General features: G+C 34.5%; 1 non-coding gene across 1 annotated transcript; it reads right to left on the bottom strand.

Moving 5' to 3' along the window:
• Positions 1 to 13,240: 13,240 nt before the first annotated feature.
• Positions 13,241 to 13,347, bottom strand: LOC121229863 (small nucleolar RNA R71). Its single transcript, XR_005927818.1, has one exon. It is a non-coding gene; the product is annotated as a small nucleolar RNA R71 (small nucleolar RNA).
• Between the last annotated feature and the right edge of the window lie 963 nt (positions 13,348 to 14,310).

Below are 14,310 nucleotides of genomic sequence, written 5' to 3'. Positions count from 1 at the left end.
TAATATATAATTAAGATATTAAAATTTAAAATATAAATATATTTGTGAAAATATTTAAATGTAAATATAATTTATTAAGAAACTAAAAATTAAACAATAAATATGTGTGTGTGTGTGAAAAAAATTTAAAAACATTGATAAACCCAAAATAGTACACCGAGACATGTTAGTACCGATACGTACTATTACCAAGACAAAAATTGTATACCCACCAGTACGGTACTACCTACCCTACCTGTAATATTTTTATTTTTCCCAATGAATTAACCGTAGTAGCCTATTTTTCAGTGGTGTCGGGAACAGTGGTTTTGAAACCACAATTACAATGTGTGTGTTTCTATATATTAATTATTTAATATTTACGAGGTCCTTAAGGTTGTATTAAATTTTGGTTAGTAAATTTTAACATTTAGATAAATAAGTAAGTAAAGAGGACTAAATAGTAAAATACTGTAAAAGTGATTATTATGAAATTTTATATCATTAGAAGGTCCAATTAAGTAATTGGACCAATATATTTATATAGTTAGTGGATGATGATGTTGTCATCCAGGTTAACTAGATTGATTAAGCTTAATGGTGGGTTAATTAGTGTTTAATCTAAAAGATGTTAATAATTATAAAAATACCAAGCTATATAAGTTAAAATAATTAAAGACATAAGGAAGAAATAGTCTTTTTTCTCCATGTTTCTCTCTATTGTCATTTTCACCAACTAAAGCTTGGAGATTTTAGCTCATTTTCAATCAAGATCAAGTAGATAATCGAGGAAATGAAAAGGTTGCCGAATAGTCTCTAAACTTTTTCTATTACTGCAGTTTAGCCCTGATAAGTTCATCCTGTTTAGTTTAATTTATTTAAAATGTATATTGAATGAGAAATTGGTTGCTAAATATTTAATTAAATGATTAATATTAAATTGAGTGAATTGAATAATAAAATCGTTTGGAATATAGTTTAGCGATGACATCTCTTAAGCCGGATGAACGTAAGATAGAGTGTGATTAGCATGCCAATAGGCTATAGTGAACACTATACGAGATTGATATATGATGAGGCGATAATTCCTGACTTGTGTTTATACACTAAATATAATGAGGTTAAGCATTTGTTGCAAACTATCCTGCTATATTACAGTGATTCTGACGTGTTACCATGGGCGGATGTAAAGCTTTCAGGCTTGGCACTTGGTGCCCAGGCGTGTTTTTGGAGGGACGTTAGCTTATGGGCTAAGCACTTGATGCCAAGGCATGTTTTCAGTTGGAATAACTCATTTGAGCGTTTGGCGTGTTTTCGAATGGATAACTGTGTACTCATATTCATACATCATTCATCGGTAATGTTTCTAATGTTAAATGACTTGTCATTGAATTGTTGGAAGGTTGTTCTTTAATTTCTGATAACATTGTGTTTTGAAATTGAATGATCTCGTATGATTATATTCAAGTGTATCTCATACTCGTTTTTATATAAACTCACCTGTTATGTATTGTGGTTGGCAGGAAACACTGACTACTAATTTTGTTATTAAAATTTCTATGTTTTTTCGGTAAGCTTTATTGTTTTAACCATTGAACTTACTAAGCTTTATTAAGGCTTACTCATGTCTTTATTTTCCTTCCTTGTAGATTATGTTTTGTGGAAATTGGGAGATCAGATCAACTTGAAGAAAATCCCACTATCCAGTTATCTATTGGTAACTTTTGAACATATACTTTTGGTTATATGGCTTGTAATAGGTGGTTTGTAAGCATTTGACTACTTTCCATTTTTGATGTTTGATATATATAAATGATTTTTGTTTAGATGGATTTTATTACAAATAAATAGGTTTTGATGTTTGGCTTGTAAAGACTTATAAGTTTTAGTCATATTGTTATATACTATTAGTGAATGGTTATTCCATGGTGAAATGGATTTGAATGTTGAGTATGGGTGGTAAACTTGTTATGTTTGGTCATGTAATCTTTGAAATGCAACTTGGTTAGATAATAGAATTGTGGTGTCAATGAAGGCACATTGGTTAGGCACTTAAGATGGATGTTTTCACATGTTTTGAGCTTGTTTAATTGTGTTTTGAGTAGGTTTAATTGATGGAAATTGGGTTGCTTGATGTCCAAGTATGCATGTTTTGGTAAATTTGAATTTGAAGGCACAAATAGGGCACACATTCGTGTGTCATTGTTTTTTTAGGTGCAGGTTTCACAAAGACTGAGACACGGCATGTGATAAGGCCGTGTGTCTCAAGTCAGTATGTAACACGATCTAGCATACGGCCTACTACATGGCCATGTAATCCAACATCGAAAACACACATGGTTTGACACACGGCCTGTGACACGACCATATGTCCAAACTTTGAATGTTCACAAGGTATGGGCTATGCAACACGATTGTGTAACCCTTGTTTCCAAAATTTTAAAGTTATTCCAAAATATTTTGTTTTGTTTCATCCTAAAACCATAATCCGAAGTTAGCTACAAATCCATCCTAAAACCCTAATTCAAAGTTAGTTACAAATCCTGAAGCGAGTTAACCTTCTTGATTGGTTTATTGATTTAGTTCGTTTGCTTATTTTTGTTATTTATTTATTTTTATCTCATCAACTTATTTTATGGTTTATCATAATATAGGAATTAAATAGTACTATTTAAACTTGTTAAGTAAAAGTGTTTTCATAATTTAGTCTATCCTCCATTGGGTATGATTCTTGGAATATTTCCTAGTATTTCATTGTACAAACTATATTACAATTTGACATGTATACTTGCGTACAATGTCGTTATTAATTCTTATATTTTTGGTGTTGTATTTTAACTATAAATGATAATGTCACACCACAAAAGTGACAGATCCAAAAGGGTGAGTAATATATGTATGTAAACTATTTTGGCACACTATGGTAGTATAATTCGCCACCCTAACTTGCCAATGAATTAGAGTATTGGCACATACTAGGCTTTAAGCACTCGCCCGTTAGGGGTATTTAAGGATTTAATTACAGGGTATCTTCAAGTGAAGAAAGACTCTTCGGGCAACGACCACCCAAGACACACCCCGACCATATAACACCTCACTCTTATCTAAATAATAGTTATTTATTAATGCGAAAGAAAACTATGGGCGAATTTTAAACTTTTCCTAGGTAATTTAAACTAAGGGCATTTTTGTTATTTTACCACCTACGGTAAAACTAACTTGATTTCAGATCTAAGAGTTCACTAACCTTTTTTTCGTCAAATTATGCAAACCTAAAAAAATTCAGCTTAATTTGAGTTCATTTACCATGTCTAATTCAAGTTTTATTATCAGAGACTAAATTGTAACAAATACGAACTATCAGGACCTATTACGAATTATAAATTAAGTGTGTTTCTATCAAATTTTACCATTACAAGACTAATCCTAAAATTTTACCAATTTTCCTTATCATCTAAGGCTCTAATTAGTCTAATTAATTTTCACGACTAAATTGTAACTTAAACAAATTAGAATACCTATTTAAAAAGATAAAAATTCAAATCCCCAAAACCCACACGGCCATTTCCTCCAGACCGAGTGTCCATATATGACCATGTTCGCGTCGTGAAAAACTTTTAGGTCGATCACACACGCCCCTGTGTGATAGCTCCAGTCTCCACACACTTGTGTCACTTACCCACACTCTCATGTGCAACCCCTCATATGCCCATGTGAAAATCACTGCACCTATTTTTTTAAAAATCTCATTTTAAAACCCGATTAATGAGCAATTAAACCTGGTTTAACTATAATTAATTAACATACATATACATACAACTTCAATTGAGTTTATTAACATCAGTTAAGCCTCAATTAATTAGGCAATCGATTTCATGCATAACAAACACCGAATAAATCAAACAAGTGGCGTACCTTAGTCACTAGTAACCCACTCCATGGAAGCTTTATTTAAACAATTGTTAGTATAAATTTCATGCCTCGCACACCGTGTTATCAGTCACCATGTTATCAAGCAACATACATCGTAAATCAGTCAATAATTAAACTCAAACATGCCTCAAAATTATTATAAAACCATCCAAAATAATATGTCCAATATCAAAAGTCCAATTCCAATCAAAATTAAACTAATTCTTGGAGGTTCCACAATGCCCGATTACAGTCTCTAAAACATGTAATACAATCTCTACCAAGCCTAAATCTCTTGGAACTCTCTTGCTCAACTCCTCAAGCCCGATGATTATCTGCACGAATTGTGAGGGTGTGAGCTTTTAAAAGCTTAGTGAATGTTTATAAAAATGAATAGTAAATCAACATCCAAATCATGCTTAAATCACATCCAATCAGTCACCAATTATTAGCCATAATAATGAATCACGTCAATTTAATTTCGATACGCTTTAACAATATCAATAATCAATTATTCGTGGCTCACAAACATTGAATGATATAGCAACAATTACACATAAATATATTGACATACACTTCTCATGGCTTAATCGGGTGATCATACATCGGATAAACGGATATCCAAACTCCCAAAAATATCAAATACAATCCACTGAGTTGAGCAGGCCAAAGCACACGCTCCCTTATAACGCCTCAAATAACCCAATGAGTGGAGACTCATGGTCAGCACTCCCTTATCTACACCAAACAAATCGTCTACCTACAGCCATATGCTCACAATGTCACAAATAAAGGTGAGTGCTCACAAATCCTATGGCATGCCAACTATATCAAATGGATCCACCATGCATGTTGCCAATATATTCAGTCAAACATAGCATATAAATGAGTCATTATTGTGCTCAATTTAATGTGAAAAAATGCTTATGTGTAACTGAGAAAAAAATAAAATAAAAAATAAAGAACACACAAATTTTACGTGGAAACCCTTTCGGGAAAAAACCACGGGCAGAGGAGAAGAAAATTCACTATGTCGAAAAATTGAATCCAATACAAGAGGAATAGACTATGTCTATTTATAGGCTTGTAAAGCCATATTCTAGTAGGATTGAAACACCTTATCCTAATCAATATAAAATAGATGAAGTTTAATAAGGTTTAAAAACCTTATTCTAAAATAAAATAAAAGAGTTCTATATGGATTTTACTTTTATTTTATTTTCCATCGCATTTTATTTAAATAAGAATTTGGGTCACTTAATTCTAACAATCTCCACCTTGACACAAATTCTCAATGAACAAGTTCTTCATCGCGAACTTTCAATAAACAAGTTCTCCACCTCTTCCATAAAACCCCTTAAGGGTTTAACTTCAACAATGAACACCAACCAAGTCTAAGCAATGCTCAAACTTGGTTATAGGAAGTGACTTAGTCATCATATCTGCAAGATTTTCATGAGTACTAATTTTACTCACAACAATATCACCACGAGCAATAATATCACGAACAAAATGATACCGAATATCAATGTGTTTTGTTCTCTCATGAAACATTTGATCTTTTGTAAGAAAGATGGCACTCTGACTGTCACTAAATACTGTGCTGATTTGAAGGTCTTCATTGAGTTCACTAAAGAGTCCCTTCAACCAAATAGCTTCTTTACAAGCCTCAGTAATCGCCATGTACTCAACTTCAGTGGTAGACAAAGCAATTGTAGACTGCAAAGTGGCTTTCCAACTGATTGCACAACCTCCAATTGTAAAGACATAACCTGTGAGAGATCTTCTTTTATCAAGGTCTCCAGCAAAATTAGCATCAACATACCCTATGACTCCATCTCTAGTTCTTCCAAACTATAATCAAACATCAGTAGTACCTCGTAAGTATCTTAGAAGCCACTAAAATGCTTTCCAGTGTTATTTACCGGGATTCGCCATATATCTGCTAACTGCACTGACTGCATATGATAAATTTGGACGTGAACAAACCATAGCATACATGAGAGATCCCACTGCACTAGAGTATGGAACATGTGACATGTACTCAATCTCATCATCTGATTGTGGAGACAAAACTGATGAAAGTCTGGAATGGGCTGCTAAAGGAGTACTAACAGGCTTAGCACTCTGCATATTGAACCTGCAAAGAACTTTCTCAATGTACCCCTTCTGACTTAGGTACAATTTACTTGTTTTTCTATTTCTGAGAATCTCCATTCCAAGTATCTTCTTTGCTGGTCCTAAATCTTTCATCTCAAATTCTTTACTTAGTTGGGTTTTGACATTTCTTATCTCTCCTTTATCTTTTACTGCTATCAACATGTCATCAACATAAAGAAGTAGATACACAAAAGAACCATCACTGTTTTTCTTAAAGTAAACACAACTGTCAAAACTACTTCTTTTGAAATCATAAGAAGTCATAAAGGAATTAAACCTCTTGTACCACTGTCTTGGTGACTGTTTCAAACCGTAAAGGGACTTTTTCAGTAAGCAAACATAATCCTCTTTTTCTGAGACTATAAAACCCTCTGGTTGTTGCATGTAAATATCCTCCTCAAGTTCTCCATGCAGAAATGCAGTTTTTAAATCTAACTGCTCAAGCTCTAAATCATGCATGACTACAATACCAAGCAAAGCTCGAATCGAACTATGCTTAGCAACTGGAGAGAACACATCTGTGAAGCCCACTCCTGGAATTTGACTGTAACCCTTTGCAACAAGCCTTACTTTACATCTGGGTTCTTCAACTCCTGAAGTCCCTTCTTTCTTTTTAAACACCCATTTACAACGAACAGCCTTTTTACTTTTAGGAAGTTTCACAAGGTCCCATGTTCTGTTTTTGTGGAGTGATTCCATCTCTTCTTGCATAGCAAACATCCACTTTTCTGAGTCTTCACAGCTAACCGCCTCAGAATAATTAGATGGATCCTGATTCGCATCTATATCTTTAGCCAAATTTAAAGCATAAGCAACTAGATCAGCCTCGGCATACTTCTTTGGAGGTTTAATTTCTCTTCTAGTTCTGTTTTTGGCGATAGAGTATTGTGGTAAAGAAGCAACTTTATTCTCAATTTTTGTTCTGGCTTGAGGAGTTGACTCTATATTAATCTGATGCTCCACCTACTTTTGATTTTCTTTATTGGAAGAGTCTTTAAGAGATAAGTTAGGTAGCATAGCAGTTTCATCAAAAACAACATCTCTGCTAATCACAACTTTCTATTTTCAGGACACCATAACTTATACACTTTTACACCAGCTTTATAACCAAGAAAAATTCATTTAATGGATCTCAGTTCCAATTTTCCATTCTCAACATGAGCATACGCAGGACACCCAAAAATCTTTAAATCAGAATAATTAGCAGGATTACCAGACCATACCTCTTGTAGAGTCTTTTTCTCAATGGTAACGGATGGAGATCGGTTGATTAAAAAACATGCAGTAGAGGCTGCTTCTGCCCAAAATGACTTTGATAAGTTGGCATTTGACAACATACATCGAACCTTCTCCATGATCGTTCTGTTCATTCGTTCTGCAACGCCGTTTTGCTGTGGAGTATGACGAACTGTCAAGTGTCTCATGATCCCTTCTGACTTGCACAATCTATTAAACTCATCAGAATAGAACTCTAACCCATTGTTTGTGCGGAGGTATTTTATCTATTTTCCCGTCTGTTTTTCAATCTTAATTTTTCAAGACTTAAATGCGGAAAACACATCATTTTTCTGCTTCAAGAGGAACGCCCAAACTTTTCTGGAAAAATCATCAATAAAGGTTAGCATATAATTAGCTCCACCTCTCGAAGGCACTCTGGATGGCCCCCACAGATCAGAATGAATATACTCCAATATTTCCTTCGTGTTATTGATTCCTCTAGTGAATCGAACTCTCTTTTGCTTCCCAAAAACACAGTGCTCACAGAAATTTAGTTTGCAAATTCCTTGCCCATCAAGAAGTCCTCTTTTACTCAATTCTACCATGCCATTCTCACTCATATGCCCTAGGCGCATATGCCAAAGTTTAGTAATATCATCATCTGACAAGGAAGAGGAAGCGACAGCTGTATCACCAGTAACAGTAAAACCCTGTAAAACATATAACTTGGAAGTTTTTCTTTGCCCTTTCATCACAACAAGGGAACCTTTGGAAATCTTTAAAATCCCACTTTCAGCTGTATATCTGTACCCTTTTGAATCAAGAGTACTCAACGAAATTAAATTTCTCTTCAATTTTGGAACATGTCATACCTCACTAAGTGTTCTGACAACTCCATCAAACATCTTAACTTTAACTATTCCAACACCTGCGATTTTACACGAAGTATTATTTCCAATCAAAACAACACCTTCAGATACTGTTTCGTAAGTTATAAACCAATCCTGATTGGGACTCATGTGGAAGGTGTAGCCTGAATCAATTATCCATTCCTCGCTTACTTTAGAATCATTGATAGAAGCAACTAGAAGTTCACCATCGCTGTAATCTTCTACAACATCAGCTTCACCGAAATTTTCTGGTTGTTTTCCCTTTTGATTCGCAGCCTCCCTTTTAATCTTATTTTGTAGCTTATAACACTTAGATTTAATGTGCCCTTTCTTCTTGCAGAAGTTACAAGTTTTACCTCTGTTTGAATACTTCGATCTACCTTTAGATTTACCACGAGGATTCCATTCCTGTGTCCTACCACGATCATCATCAGCATTCCAATCTTGTCCCCCACGAACAATGAGACCCTCTGCCTGAGAGTCGGGTTTAACCACAAGATGCTTCATCTTATCATACGAGGTTAAAGAATCATAAACCTCATCAACTGTGAGAGACTCGCGGCTATATAAAATCGTATCTCTAAAGGTTGATTAAGACTGGGGCAACGAACAAAGTAGAATCAACCCTAGATCATCCTTATCATACTGAACCTCCATGGCCTCCAAGTTTGAGAGAATTTCTTTAAACACTGTTAAGTGTTCGTGTACAGACGCACCTTCCTCCAAACGATGAGCATAAAGACGCTGCTTCATATGCAACTTGCTTGTTAGAGTTTTCGACATACATATTTGTTCTAACCTCTTCCATAATGCAGCGGCAGTCTTCTCTTTCATCACATCCTGCAAAATTTCGTTGGACAAATGCAGATGTAATTGTGTTAACGCGTTTCGATCCTTACGCTTCTTCTCTTCATCTGTTAATGTCGAAGGCATCTTATCTATCCCTAGCAGGGCATCCTCCAGATCCATTTGTACTAGAACTGCTTACATTTTAATTTTCCACAACGCAAATCTGGAGTTGCCATCCAACAGCGAAAATGAATAACCCGGAAGCTCTTATACCAATTTGAGAAAAATAAAATAAAATAAAAATAAAGAACACACAAATTTTACGTGGAAACCCTTTCGGGAAGAAACCACGAGCAAAAGTGAAGAAAATTCACTATGTCAAAAAATTGAATCCAATACAAGAGGAATAGACTATGTCTATTTATAGGCTTGTAAAGCCATATTCTAGTAGGATTAAAACACCTTATCCTAATCAATATAAAATAGATGGAGTTTAATAAGGTTTAAAAACCTTATTTTAAAATAAAATAAAAGAGTTCTATATGGATTTTACTTTTATTTTATTTTCCATCGTATTTTATTTAAATAAGAATTTGGGTCACTTAATTCTAACAGTAACATGTAACATAGCCATTTAACATCCAATTAAATCAAGCATTACATTTGCCATTTTCCAATGTTCAATTACCAATTGTAAGACCAATATATTATGAACAAAAACTACAGTAAACATGCTTTAATCATCAATATAATTAACCTAATTAAATTGTACAAAACCACCTAAATGCTTACTTACCATTATTTAATAAAAATTCAGCTCTTGTACATATAATATCAATATTGCAAAAATTAGTCATTCAACCATAATTAATCAATTGAAATCATCAATTAAGCTACCAATTAAACATAAATGAGGGTTAATTTACCAAATCGCCCTTAGAAACACTCACCACACAATTTATTCTACCACAAACAAGTGATCAACTAAACAAATCCAAGCTTCAATTCCGGTTAGCTTGGTCCTCTTCAAGATTTGGAGCTTTAACAGAGATAAAGTAGACACTACCACATTTCCAATGCCATAACAAACACGAATTCTAATTAACTATACTAATCGAAATCTTCTCACAAAGATACCTTATCAGATTTGTAATATCAAGTCGAAAACTTGATTTCTCACAAAATCGATCTCTCCAGCCCTCCTAAACACCTTCAGTCACCAATACTAGACCAAATACACTTATAGTAAGAATCAATTTCATCTTTAAATCAATTTCAAAAAATTCTGGAAAATCAGTTCATGAACATGATAAAATTCAAATTTCTTTAAATGACCTCACAAATCATGTTTAATCTTGATAAATAAGATCAAAAACCTTTTAATAAATCCATTTTCAGTTAAAACATACATTGATTTGTGGATTTCCTCTCAAAATTCAAGATCCACCATTAAAGAACCATCTGTTCTTAGAAGAAGATGAAATTGATAAAAATCCTTTAATTGACTCTCAAATCATGTAAAAATGTTCCTAATCATCATAAAAAACAAGTTTAGGATTGAAGATTACCTTTGATTCGCTGTAAATTTGTTGATTGAAAATCTTGATTCAAGAAACTTGAGAAATTCCAGAATATTTTTGGCTACTTTTGAGAATAATTTCGGGTGAATTTAGAGAGAATTTTGAGAAAGAAATTTGTTCGATCTATTCTGTGATGATAGATCTTTAAAATCATGCAAACAAAATGAATTTTAAACATCTCTAATCTGATATAAAATGTGTGAAAAGTGGGCTAGGTACATTAGCTTTAAAATTGAAACCACCCAATAGAAATTTAAACATTGGGAAATTTATCTAATTGCCACTCCCACATTTCCCTTACTTTAGCATTTAATCCTTTCCCTCCAAAATTTTTAATTTTAAGGTTTATTTGATGTAACACCCCTAACCCGTAACTGTTTTCGAAATAAGGTTACGAAGCATTATCAGAGTTTTCAAATCAAACGAGCATAAATTTCAAACTTTTCAAATCATATCAATAAACACTTTATAACCAATTCAAAATATGCATGTTGTCCCTTATACAAGCCATCGAGCCCTAAATACACACTAGAAACAAGTCGGGCTAAATCGTAATCTCGGAGAATTTTTTAGAAAACATTAAAAATTTTCAACACTTCAGGGGTCACACGGCCAAGAGACATGATAAACCGTAAATTATACATATTTTTATCCCATGTTTAATGCATTTTATGGATAATTTCTCATTAGAATTGGTGAATTCAATGCTCCTAAAGCTTTAATTTCATGTTTTATACTTAGGAGAGCATAGAAGAGTAAAAGGAACGAGAAACGAGCCAAAAACAGAGAAAATGGGCCAAAGTATAAACTCAACACGGCCTGGACTTCCTCACACGGGTAGCCCACACGGCTGCGTAAATTTGGCAGAATCAAAGCACGATTCACATGGGCAGACCACACGGCCGTGTCAATTTGGCAGGCTCGAACATGGCTTAAAGTATGCGCACACGGGCGTGTCCCTGCCGAGCCCAAGTTGAGTCCAATTCAGAAACCGCTAATTTTGAGTGCTTTTAGGCATTCTAAAGCCTATAAATACACCCTAAAGGATGAAGAAAAGGTATATAAAGAAGGGGGAGTAAGGAATTACTCCAAGGAAATCGATTGGTCCATCTCGGAAGCCAGATTCATCATCAAGACTGAAGATCTCTCCTCAATTTCCCTTCAGGAGTTTTGGGTTTTCTTTATGTTTTATATTCTTTATTCTTCTAAGATGTTTTCTTATTTAGTTATGAACTAAAACCCCTAAATACCTAAGGGGAATGAAACCTAAGACGAATCTTGTTATTATTTTCTGAATCGTATGATAAATATTTAATTTGTTCTTAATTATATACACTTAATTCTTGCTTTAATATCCCATGATACTGATTCAACACAAGCTCTTATTCAGAGGAGGAATAGACCCTGTCTAAGAGTACTTTTTTCATAATTAAGCGGAGTTGATTGCGCTCCTAGACATAGGGTGACAAGATTTTACCGGATTAGGGTGAAACCTAATAAGGGGATCCATAGATCGAGTTAATGCAACCCTAGAGTGTTAATTAGAGAAAAGTCTCGGTTATTCAATCGAGGGATTAGACGTTGTTAGTCTTGAATAGGGATAATAAAATAACTTAGGGATCTCTACGGAACAAGTTGAATGAATAAATCGTCCGATTCGGAGCCAGAATAACAAGTAAAGTCTAGGTGGATTTTTCCTTAGGTATTTTCTTAAGTCAATCGATTTTTCCCAAAAGCAATTCCCCAATTCTTTTCTCTGTGCGTTCTTAGTTTAGATAATTAGTTAGTTAAAACAAAAACCTATTTATTCTTAGGCTAGATAATAAAAAGACAGTCATTACTAGTACTTTTAGTTCCTTTGGGTTCGACAATCCAGTCTTGCTAAAACTATACTTCTATTCGATAGGTACACTTGCTTACATCGCGATAATAGTTAGTTCAAGAACGAGTAATTATAAATATTTAAAACCTATCACGAAATCACGCGATCAAGTTTTTGGCGCTGTTGCCGAGGAACTGAAATATTAGGAACGCTCAATTTTTATTACTTTAGCCATTTATTTTTCTTGTAATTTAATTTAATTTTTATATTATTATTACTAATTAATTTTTTTTTCTCTTGGCAGGTTTTTATAGTTTATGACTAGAAGAAACCCGTCGGGACCATTACTTTTTGACGAAGAAATCAATCGTACAGTTCGCAGAAATCAAAGAGAAATAAGGTGCAGCTTAAGATACACAAAGAACGAGCAAGAAGGCGATACTCAACCCCCAATCGAAGAGATGGCTAAAAACCAAGGCAATCAGCTACCTCCTGCAATTGTGGCTAATCAAAATCCTGCTCCACACACTATGTATGGTTATGCTAAACCTTCTTTAACAGGAACTGAATCTAGCATTGTTAGACCTGCTGTAGCTACAAATACTTTTGAATTAAAACCTAAAACTATTCAAATGATACAACAATTTGTTTAGTTTGATGGTTTGCAGGATGAGGATCCCAACACTCATTTAGCCAACTTCTTAGAACTATGCAATACATTTAAAATTAATGGTGTTTTTGATGATGCCATTCGTCTTCAGTTATTCCTTTTTTCATTGAGGAACAAAGCTAAACAGTGGCTGAACTCGTTACCACGAGGGTTAATTACTACTTGGGAACAAATGATCGAAAATTTTTTACTAAAATACTTTTCGCCGGCTAAAATGGCTAAATTACGTAATGATATCTCTTCTTTTGTGCAGATGGATTTAGAAACACTCTACGATGCATGGGAGAGATATAAGGACTTACTGAGAAGGTGCCCTCACCATGGGTTACCGCTTTGGCTCCAAGTACAAACATTCCACAATGGTTTGAATCTTTCGACTCAGAAAATGGTTGATGCCAGCTGCTGGCAGAACCATCAACAATAAAACATCGGAAGATGCCTATGAGTTTATAGAGGAGATGTCACTGAATAATTATCAGTGGCAAGTCATGAGGACAAAGCCAACGAAAACAGCCAGCATTTATAACATCGATTCGGTCACCATGCTCTCTAATTAGGTAAAACTCTTAAATAAAAAGATTAATGGTTTTCTTAGTTCTTCACAGGTTCACTCAGTAATGCATTGTGAAGCAAGTGGAGGTGGAACAAACAATTCGGAATATCAACCTTATGCCCACAACATGGATAACGAGCAATTAAATTACATGGGTAATAATCCTCGACCTCAAAACAATCCATATTGTAACACTTATAATGCAGGTTGGAGGAACCACCCCAATTTCTAGTGGGGCGGTCAAGGAAATCAAAGACTACAACATCCTCCAGGCTACCAACAACCACCCTACCAACAGGAAAAGATGCCAACCCTTGAAGAGATGCTCTCAAAATTCATATCAGTGTCAGAAACTCATTTCCAAAACACTGAGACAACACTTAAAAATCAACAAGCGTCAATCCAAGGGCTCGAAACTCAGATAGGCTAGCTTTCCAAACTAATCTCTGAACCACCACAAGGTAGTTTGACGAGTAATACTGAACCCAACCCAAGGGAACAGCTCAATGCAATTAATACCCAAGATGACAAAGGAGCCGTTGAGCCTGAACCAGAACCGAGGAAAAAACTGTGGTAAGCAAAGGTCAAGGTGAGGTAGATTATAATAAAAACAAACCAGTGCCTGTCGAATATAAACCTCATGTGCCACACCCCAACGCTACAAGGAAAGACCGCTCAGATGAACAATTTGGTAAATTCCTTAAACTCTTGAAAAAATTACATATTAACTTACTGTT

Source organism: Gossypium hirsutum, chromosome A05 (assembly GCF_007990345.1).
Source record: "Gossypium hirsutum isolate 1008001.06 chromosome A05, Gossypium_hirsutum_v2.1, whole genome shotgun sequence".
NCBI lineage: Eukaryota > Viridiplantae > Streptophyta > Magnoliopsida > Malvales > Malvaceae > Gossypium > Gossypium hirsutum.
This window is presented reverse-complemented; position numbering and strand designations above follow the sequence as displayed.